General features: G+C 43.1%; 1 protein-coding gene across 1 annotated transcript in view; it reads left to right on the top strand.

Moving 5' to 3' along the window:
* The first annotated feature begins 2,174 nt into the window (after positions 1-2,174).
* The window catches only part of SCML2 (Scm polycomb group protein like 2), a 71,015-nt gene continuing 62,451 nt past the window's right edge, over positions 2,175-10,738 (top strand). The window contains exon 1 of the mRNA XM_005151470.3: positions 2,175-2,253. The gene's annotated coding sequence lies outside the window, so the exon portion shown is untranslated. The remainder of the gene's footprint in view (positions 2,254-10,738) is intronic.

The following is a 10,738-nucleotide window of genomic DNA, read 5'->3' as shown; positions in this document are numbered from 1 at the left end:
AACTGCCAGTTCTCTTAAACATCTTTTTCCTCTGGATCTACCTCCCATAACATTATATTGACTGGTTGTACAATTTCATTGCAGTCTACCTCCATGAAATATTTCAGTTTTGTTTTGATATTGTTGGTTCTAAAATTATGGAATCACCCTACAAAAAAACTGTGAAGCCAGAGTATATGTACATGTACTGTGTACACAAGTGTATATATAGATATATACTTATACATATACATGCACACATTTCTCTCTCCCTCTTTGTAAAAAACACTGAGAACTTAAAAATTGCCTAGCTTTTCTGACCCAAATGATTCAGTTTAATACCTACAATAGAAAATGAAAGATGATGGGTGAGTCATGGGAAAACAAGCTCATCATTCTGCTGGAGAAGCAGGCAGGACTACTTACTCCTTTTCTAATAATACTGTAAGGAATTTTGTTGCTTTACATCAGCTATAGTTCATAGGTGGAGGACATGTGAAGGTGGAATTGACCCATGTGGCTCCTGAATTAGAGATGTACCTGTGATCTTGTAGACATTTATTCTTATATCTGTTGTTTATTCTCGGTTTCACCACACCGGGGATTTAAGAAATAGGATTAATGTTGGACTTGCTTCTTGATTTCAGCCTCCCAGGAAAATTCCAAGCAGATAGAGAACTGTGCCAGCTCATGTCATCCTGTTGGGAACAAATTCCTCAGATACTGTATCTGTCACTGACAAAGGATATCTTTAAAATATGTTTTTGTTTTTCTCTCCCACAAGGACTTATTCCATGATGCTTGGCACATTTCTATGTCCATCTCTATAATGAGCATAATCTCCCATTTTCCTGCAAAAGTTCAGTATGACAGAAAGGGGAAAATATTTCAAATTAAGCAGCATCCATCTGCATTGGTTATGAGCATACCACACTTTGCTACAAAGATTTTCTGTAAGCATGTTTCAGTATGTCTTTCTCTTTTATATTTTTAATCACCCAAATTAGCATATTTTTAGTCTTTCATGTATCTAAATATTAAATAATTTATGGCAAGGACTAACTTTATTTGTTTCTGAAGAACCATTTACTGCTTAAAATAAATTGGTAGTAGTAGCTTGCAATATATGCAGGATACAAAAGTTGAGTGTATGAATTTCACTTTCACATAGAAGAGTTTGGATTTCCCTTTTCTTTTTTTTTTCTTCACTGAAAACCCTCCTAGAATCTCTCTCATGATCTTAGCATAGTTTTGAGCTTAAGATTTCACTTTCCAGTGATGTAAATAGCGAAGATGAAACCTGGATATGGAATGCCTCAAAGTTGATAGCATTTAAGAGGCTATTTCTCACCAGATATCCCTGTGGGTATCTCTGTGGATATATATGCCTCTTGACACCCACTGCTTATAAACAGGAACGTACCCTCCTAAAAAGCCAAGGACGTACTTTTCAACTGTTATGCAGTTATTTGTAAGCACGGATCTCGGTAAAATAACGGTGTATGAGTTCTCAAGCAGACGTGCACAACTCTGTAATCCCCGTGCACGGCTAACACGGAGGCGGTGCCTGTACCGCACGGGGTGACCGCCAGCAGCCCAGGTGTGCCCGCAGCGCACCGCTGAGCTTCCCTCGAGTTTCTCTGCTGAAAGCCTTGCCTTAGTTCCTCACGTATTTTCCAGACGTTAACCGCTCACACGGAGGCCTCCGACAGAAACACCTGCCACAGGGTCACCTTCCCCCTCTCACAAATCGCTCCCTGCGACAGGAAGCAAAGGGGAGAGCGGCGCCTCCTGCCCCGCCGCAAGATGGCTCGGGGGGAGCGGGGTGCCAGGCTCCCCCCAGCTCCACAAGGGTACGCCATCGGGTCTGAACGCGGGAGGACTGCAGGCTCGAACGGCCGCTGAGCCGCCGGCCACGCTGCACTCGGGGCCACCTCACGGCTCCCCGGACGGGGCGGCTCAGCTCCTACACTGCCGGCTCAAGTAAGGCCGCCCCCCGCAGGTATGGGGGAGAATGCAAGAATGCCAGCAGCCCTGACCCTCGCGCAGCGTGCTGCTCCCGCCATAGGATGCAGAACTCCAACCGCCCTCCGTCTGCTGCCGCCTCCCCCCGCGGCGGGCGGAAGGTGGTCGGCAGGGGGGAGGCCCGCGCCCCCGGTGCAGCTGCCGGGCATGCGCGGTGCCCCCGGAACATGGCGGCGGCGTGAGGCTGACGACGGTAGGAGCGGCTTGACAGGCGCGCGAGCCTCCCCGGACCCCCTTCCCGCCCGCTCGGTGAGTGGCGGCGGCCCTCCTGTAGTGGCGGGCGGCAAGAGGAAGAGAGGGAAGAGCGGGAGAGTAAAGGGAGTTGAGGCGGGGGTCGTGCTCCTTCCCTCAGCTCCCACCGTGACCTCCGTCCGCCGAAGCCGCGCCGGGTGCCGTGGGGAAAGGAAAGTAGCGGCCCAATTCCCTCGCTCCTGTCCCCCTCATTCCTCTCCGTGGTGCCTCCCCTTGCCGCCCCGCGCCAGCCCCTCCTCGCTGAAGGCGGCAGCGGGTCAGGCCAGGGCTGCCCCATGCTTAAACACTGCGTCCCGGCCTCCCGGAGCTGCCCGCTCCTCTCCTGGGCCGGTTGAGCCCCCGGCGCGGCGCTGGAAAACCGCTGGTGGCTGGGTCAGGGGCGCAGCTTCAAGAGCGGCCGGCGGGAGCCGCTCACCGGGCGAGAGGAGCGGCTTTGCCTCCCGGCACCAGCAGAGCTCCTTTCCGGGGTACTCTGTGTCTGTGTGTACGGGGTGATCGCGGCTGCCAGGCAGCAGCAGCCCCGACGAGCGAGTGCGGCACGGGAGGTCCCGGGGAGGGCCAGTACCTGCCGCCCGCCGGAGCAGCGGGGCTGGCGGCGTTTGACAGCGGCGCCGGGAGGACACGCCTCTCCTGGCCGAAGCGGCCCTGCTCCCAACCCGGCGGCGGCGGCACTTCGCCCTCCTGACTAGAACTGCTCCTGCCCCTCTTCTCCCAAGCCAGCGCCGAGGCTGGCGAGCTCCTGGGGAACTGTCGTTAACCCATAAAAGTGGATGCGCGTTAGGAATTACGTGACTGGAAGCAAGCTCTTGTGTTGGGTAGGGGCCGGAGGTTGCGCGGTCAGTGGCAGGGGAAAGTGGGGGGGGGGGGGGGGGGGGACGACAAGCTGTGGAGTAGATTGCAGTGCTTTAGTAGTTAAATTAATATTTAATATTAATAATTAATATTCAAGTTCATTTTTGTGCTCAGTTACTGTTTAGGAGAGATGCTTTAAGCGTTTTTTAAAGATCTTTAGTTGCTTACTGCAGTTTAAAGCTGAAGCCTTTAACCGAAACAGTTACTTTTGGTTTTCACCTGATTAAGTAGGCTGTAGGAGATAGCTAGAAATAATTTTAAAGCCTTAAAAGTTTAATGAAGAGGTGAAATACTGTTATCTTAATTAGTTCTAATAGTATAAATCTTACATGTGACTCTCATGTATATACTAACTAATGTAGCCTGGTTTAAAGAGTAGAACAAAAAAGCATAGACTCTGTAGATAAGACAGTAGCTTTTAAGAGCGTCCTGTGTCTGACCTGTAAACAGCTCTTCAAGCTTGACTGGTTGTGAATTTTTTTATTATTCAAAATAGCAGTCTTAAACCCTTGGATTTTTAAAGCTTCTTTAAAGATTTTTTTAAACCTTACGCTTTGGAAGCCGCAGAGCAAAGCAGTCGTTGAGGCAGTTGCTCAGGCTCAGTAACCACTGCAGCTCTTGTGGAGGTGGGAAGAGTAACGGCAGGAAGGCATTCGCTGCATTACAGGCATGTTTTAAGCTGTCATGTTAACATCAGGTAATAAATAGGGGAGTAAATGAGTTGCGGTGTACCAGTTCCCCATGGGCCACCATCAGGTGCTGCTCACTGGTGGAGTGTCCAGGGAGCAAACTTGTACAGCCAGGCTGCGTGCTTGGAGCTGGGGGAGCTGGTTTTCTCCCTTAGGGTGTCGTAAAATATAAGTACTATTTAAGGATGATATTACGTGAATTGATGTAAAGAAAAAGCTTTTCTGCTGGTACTTTAAGGGAAGTTCAGCAAGTGGAAGGCAGCAGAAAGGTGTATATGATAAAACTGGAGACCCGGAAGCACTTGTATGGCTTTTAATTTTAACAAGGTCTGGTCTAAAATATGAAAACTAATGTTTACTGATTTTATTTGAGACTCAGCTGATGGAGTTTATGCTCTTCTTTTTATTTGATGTACAATATTTGATGGCAATATTTGTGTAATAGGGCAATGTTTGTATAGTATCTCGTATCAAGTAGGTTGTTTGGTCTTGTATATTTTTACAGTAATATTCACGTGTAGCAAAATCAAATGCTGGCTTTGATTGTGTGTTATAGCAGCAAGTATAAACTACTTTCACACCAGTTAGAAGCTGCATAGATCTGCAAACGTGACTGTCTCTAATTAGATTGTTCTTAAAATTTTGTCATATGTTAAGTGCGGATCTTGATGGAGGGAGGTTAGGGAAGAAGCAATGACAGTCCTCTCAAATACGTTTCCTCAGGCTTTGAACGTGCTGGTGCCTTTTTTCCTTTGCTGTGTTGTCCTTGCTGTATCCATGCTTTCATAAGGTGGAGGCATTGTTTTCTGGAGTAGCTTCATGAGTACAAAAGAGGCATTGGGAGAGTGTTTCCTTTACAAAACCAAGTGTAAATTTGTTTTCATTAGTGTGAAATTTGCAGTGCTGAGAAAGTATTCCAATGTCTGTCTAAAAGTTGTGTGTATAAGACAATACAGCTTTACTTGAGAGACTGTGAAAAAGCCTGAAGTAAACATAGGTAGTTCCTTCTGCCTGTTGCCTGTTGTACGGGGAGAAAAAAGTCCTCAGTAATTATCCCTTGGTACTAAATAGCATCACTAACAGGAAATAACATTTGTCTTTGACAATCTACTGTATTTTCTAAATATAGAACGAATTACAGGTAGAGACCAGGACACTGCTTCCAGGAGCCTACACAAGGGGGGTTGTTAACCAACTTCTTGACCTCCGTATCTTCAGGGCATTTAGAGTTCTCTTCATTCCCATTTGAAAGAAATAGCTTTAGGCACCCAGCCTCAGTGCTGATTGCTTCTTCCAGAGATTAAAATCTTAAATGAAAAGGACAATAACCTTTGTGTTCTTCAAAGTGTAAGACATGAAACATAAATACCCCAGAAGTCGGAGAGTTTTCTAGCGTGTGGGAAGAGCTAGAAAATCTGGTATAAAGTTGTTGAGGCTTAATAGAGCAATTTGTAAATATAAAACAGTGGAAATGTTAAATAGAAGATTATTTGTTCTTGAATATTGCAATGTTTTCATTACATGTGGTAGCCCTGATATTTTTGTAAATACTTCTGATTTGCAGTTTGGCTCAATGTAATTTGAAGTTAATAATCTGTTAATATTCTGATATGATTTGCTATATGATTCTATTTTTATTTTATTTTTTTTTTCACTGTGGTATGTGTTTTGGCATATTGGAGTAGTTTTTCCAGTACAATTGGTACAGCTTCTGTGGAGACTTCTTTCAAGGTCCAAGTGTCCTATAATTTGATGATAACATGATGTAGTTGTAGGAAGCTTTAATATTAGTTGTATGCAGTTAAGATTGTTCTCGCATTATAGCAAAGACTGATAATGGTGAGGTACATGCAATGTGTGTGAACAGTTTTACTTACCATTTCTAAGTGGAAAGATGATTCATTTGCTTGAGGTAAAGCCTGTAAGAAGTGAAACGGTGAAGTCCTTAAGGGAGTTGTTTATTTTACAAGTATATTTCTGTGTGAATACCATCTTTGTACCTTTATGTGCTTGCTAGCTGATTTGATCTGCACAGGCAATGAGGCCTGAGGATGTGTGCCCAGCTCCTACAACTTCTCGCCCCTGCAGCAGTGCTGGAGGCGGAGCAGCAATGCTGCCTATTGCTCCTGGAAGCAGTGAGAGAGGGTATGGTGAGTGATCAGCTCAGTCTGCGTGTAGTTGTGTGTGTAAACTCTGCACATTGCCCAAAAATTGTATCGCATGTCTGATCTTTTTGAGCATATCTACATACTGTCTTTTGGGATGTGCAAGGGGAATTTGCAGGAGTGGATGGCTGGCTTCAATTAGCTGATCCAACACCGAGCAGACTCCCCTTTTATCTGCAGCAGGTATATAGACAAAGAGTAACCAGTGCATAAATAGTGGTGATGACTCTTAGAGGCACTCGTATCCCTTCCTTGTAGTGTTTTTGCTTGGTCAGCAATGACATATGAGAGTCAGGAGCTGCATGACAGCCTTTCAGAAGGTAGCAATTGTCTTTACAAGCTGCCTTATCTCTTTTATTCAGGCTTGCTCTAGTAATTTATCTTGTATGCAGTGGACATTGGGCACAGGTATATAGAACTGGACCATTTGTGGCAGAGGGGGTATACTGTTTCCTGCTCTTAGCAACTCTCCTCCCAAGATCTGTCACAAAAAGTAATGACTTTAGTTTCTGTTCCCTTGGAATAGTACCAACCCCCCAGTGTTCTCTTATATTAGACCTAATGAAATTGAAGAAGTATATGCTTCTTTACGATGTCAAGTTACATGTCTCTTTTAGCAGTGTAGATTCAAGACTCATTTGTAGTTCTGGACTTCAACAAAGGTGCCTGCTTTTGAGTAGTGATTGATCACGTTGCCTCAAATTGGTCCAATACTAAGTGTGTGCTTACTGTGGGTTTTCCGTGTGCTTTCTTCCTGCCTTTCTGCATTACTTAGAGTCTAATATCAAAGCCTTTCTGAAATCCTGAAACCTGTAACAGAATGTTAGGGCTCTTCCATTTGTTTCAGCAGGGGGGTAACCCTTCTGCTCCCCAGGGAAGCTGCTGTCTAAATAGCTTATGTCCAAAGTAATCCTAAAGTACTTTTTCTTTTATTGGTTTGTTAGAATAATGCTATATGCAGCTTAAGTATGAATGGTGTTTTGAACTGGTATTTCTTTACCCTTAAATGGTATATTTGCTTATATACCCTTAAATGGTATATATTGCCATATATTATATGGCAGCTCCCCATTTGTATGTTGTCATCCAAAACTAAGCAAGACACTGCATTAAAGGTAGATGTCCTGCTTAAATAATTTGACTCTAGGCGGTCACAAATCAGGTCAAATTCTATTTAAGATATCAAGGGAATTCAGCCTTTCATGAAAGGGATGAACTTCTTTGATGGAAATCTGTTGTCTTCTCAAGGTAATATGATATCCCTTTTAGTGCAGGGCAGAGACCAGTTTGAGCCTTTCATCATCTCTAGCATACATTAGCTCAGGGAGCATCTGAAGTTTATAAAACTTGCAAGAGGGTAGCACCATTTTAATGAGGTGCATACCTAAAATGAAGCATGAACCTTTATGTACTGTATGGAATCCATCAGAGATTAATGCAGGAAGGTTGAGTTCAAGGAGTGCCATTCTTGGGGCACTTTTAAAAGCCCATTAAAAAGCAGAGTTTGTAAAACTGAATCTTATATATAGAGGAATGTGAAAGGGTATCAGAGCTGCTAAATTTGGTGGAACTCCTTATTGTCACTGTTGTCTGTCAGGGGCTCAGAGATTAAAAGGGCTCTAGCATGTTTGATGGTGCTTCTCATACTGTATCTCTTGTATGTGTACCCTGCACTGGAGTGTTATAAAGAGGCAGATAGTGCTTTTCTGGAAACTTCTAATTAGTGGAAAAACTTTGTATGGGGTGTGTAATTTCTTTTTCCAGATTGTTGTAGGAAGGACCTACATAGGTCCTTGTCTGAATATTCTCCAGTGCTCAATGGTGTTAGCACTGAGTGATGGAGTGAGTGGAGATCTGCAGAAATGTGATGTCCAGAAGAAAGCTCTGCCTCTGTCCTGGGCTGGAGCTGCACGCAACTAGTGACAGCTATGCAGTGATTCTGAAGAAGAGGTGGAGGAGGTTGCCTTCTTACAGCCTGCTTCTTTTTTAATTAATAATCAGAAATGTTGTCCTGGTAAGTGGTAAAGAGAGAGATGGATTTACTGTGGATGTTACTGATGCTTTGGGTCTTTCATCTTCTTCCATTTTTGAAGATGAAAGATACTACAAGTAAATATTACAGCTGAGTATTGGCAGTGGTCAAGTCCTTTGAGCACTTAGGAGTTGTCTTCTGACCTGTCAGCACTTTTGTTAGCTGCAGAAATGTTCAGCAGCACTGAATGTTGCTTATGAATGTTTGTCCAAATAGATGGACAGATGTTTTAGGTGGCGTCTGCATGCAGAATGAATTCCCTCCTTTGTGTGAGAGGATTAAAGAAGGATTTCCTTTTTTAGTTTGAGAAATAAGAAGTTGGGGAAACAGCATAGCCATTGGTACCAGCAGCACAGGTGAGCCTAGGACAGGAATGTGGCTCAGCCGGGAGACTGCAAGCAGCTTTTTGGGGTTTTCCCTTTAGAAACAACCTTTGGAAGGGGGAGCTATTGGGAAATTGCTTCAGGGTTTATTTAGTTCTGGTTGGTTTGGTTTTGTGCCCTTAGTAGACACCAGGGTGTGGGACCAATGTAGTTGTTCCATTACATAACCCAGGGTACACCACTGGGCATTGCAGCTGCAGATGTGTTGAGGAGAGTTCTGTCTTTGTTACTGTAGAGTGGCAGGAATCCCAGCTAGCATTACGTTATTTAGATTCTCAAGTGGGGAGAGAGAAACAGATACTTGAAGCACTGGAAGAGGATGGTAGCAGAAGTATGTTGCTGATGGCATTGAGAACAAGCCAAGGGAGGCAAGTGTGTTGCTCTGAAACAAGCTAACTCCACTGGGATGCTGACAACAGACTGATCCTGTGCAGAAGCATCCCAAGGCTGTTCTCTGTACCTTCAATGAAAAAAAAAAAAGAAGAAGGAATTGTGCATGCTATTTGATGTTCATAGATTTCTGTACCAGCCTAAAGGTGTTTGTGTTTCTCTAGATAATCTGTTAGGTGAATAAAGAATCTGGACCACAGGGGTGGGTTTGCTGGCTGCATAGTATGTGGGTAGAGATCTGCTAGATAATATCTGAACTGAGCTTCCACAGCCCTTTTCAGGTTTGGAGGCAATGAAGATGGGAGGAAAGCAGAATTGCCTGAGAGGTTGTAAAATCCTTTTTCCACCATCCCTTCTCTGCTTGTCTTCCTCCCCCTTGTCCACTTATGTACACATACTCTCTGACTGCCGCTTTTAAAGCCAGTGCAATTGCTTGTTCTCCAAAGACAAGCGCAGAAAAGCTCTATAGAGATCTCTAGCAAGTGGGAATCTCTTACTATGTTTGCAACAGCAATTTTTTTTTCTCCCTTACCTGCTGTATTTACACTGTGCTGAAAGTATGCTTGGTGCCTCACAGAACAAATAATTCGAGAGCTCTCTTCTCTGTCAAGGGAGGCTGAGCTGAATGCAGAGGATATGTTTTGGGGTGTAGAGAAAATTTCATGCAGGTATGTAGCTCTTAGCTAGTGTTAATGATACAAAATTGTTGTGGTTTTTTTTTGTGCATAAATTAGTTTGCTTTATGAATGAAATTTGAGTTTTGCATTTGAACAAAGCCAGGTTGAATAATGATGATGGATATTTTCAGGAACAGTACTCCAGGCTTGAAAGGGGAAGTGGAAAACAGCACAGAGATTTCAGTGAGCCCAATTCACCAAAATGTTTAAACAATTTGTCAAACTCTTGTGCTACTGTAAATAAGTACTAGTAAACTACTTAAAATGGGCAGTTTAACTTAAAATAGAAATATATGCTTTGTGAGCTGTATTTTTGATTTATTTGAATATAACATTAAAATACCCTTTCATGTGGGAAGACTTGCATTTTAAGAATATTTAAAGCTGTTAATGGCCGGTCAGCCACTTTGCTGAACTGCTGACTTCACACATACCATTTCCTTTTTCAGGTTTTTACAGCCCTGCATCTTCTGACTTTTAAAGCAGAATGGGGAGAGAGGGAAAGAGAAAAGTTATTTTTATTTTCCACTGGTAGCCACAGAGCAGCTTTAAGCTTTAATTTGTAAAATTGCTGTGAAATTTGTAATTGTTGAATCTACATGACATAGATTGTTTCTGTTGTGTGTTGATACAAGCTATGCTGTTTAGCTTGGAGGCTTTACTTTTCTGCTCCTCTTGTTTATAAGTATTTCTTATTTCAGGAATTTCTGATACACATCTTTGGTCTAAAACCTATTAGCATTGCTTTTTAAAATACACAGTGCCTTGCTGTGTACTGAATAATACACTTAGTATGGTTTGAGAGTTTAGAGAGGTTTTTGTAGTCTTGAAATGTATGACTTACTGTAATTACAGTTGCTCGTATTCTAAAGCAGATCATAAACCTAACTGGAGACAGGGCAGAACAGTTACAAGCAGTATTTTACTGCTGACAGCTTAAAAGTTTGTTTATGCTAATCACTTCATAAATAGTGAACAGTACACTACTGGTGACTTTCTGAGGAATTTTGCAAGTGTTGAAAGTCTCTTCTTGATGTTAAGGCAAGTGACATTATAAAATTATACTTGGTAAAGCACTAAGTATCCACTTTCTTCCTTTAACAACTTAAGAAATACTTCAACTTAGTTGTTGTAATAATACATATAGCTAGCTAATAGTTATTCTTTTGAAAGCCTGTAAATTTGACAAAAGCCTGTGTCTCTTAGTCTGTTCAGATAAATCAGCTCATTACAAGTTCTGCTTTATGAAAACAGAAGTTTAATTTGCTTTCATTGAAAGAAATATGAAACTTAT

Source organism: Melopsittacus undulatus, chromosome 2 (assembly GCF_012275295.1).
Source record: "Melopsittacus undulatus isolate bMelUnd1 chromosome 2, bMelUnd1.mat.Z, whole genome shotgun sequence".
Taxonomy (NCBI): Eukaryota; Metazoa; Chordata; class Aves; order Psittaciformes; family Psittaculidae; genus Melopsittacus; species Melopsittacus undulatus.
This window is presented reverse-complemented; position numbering and strand designations above follow the sequence as displayed.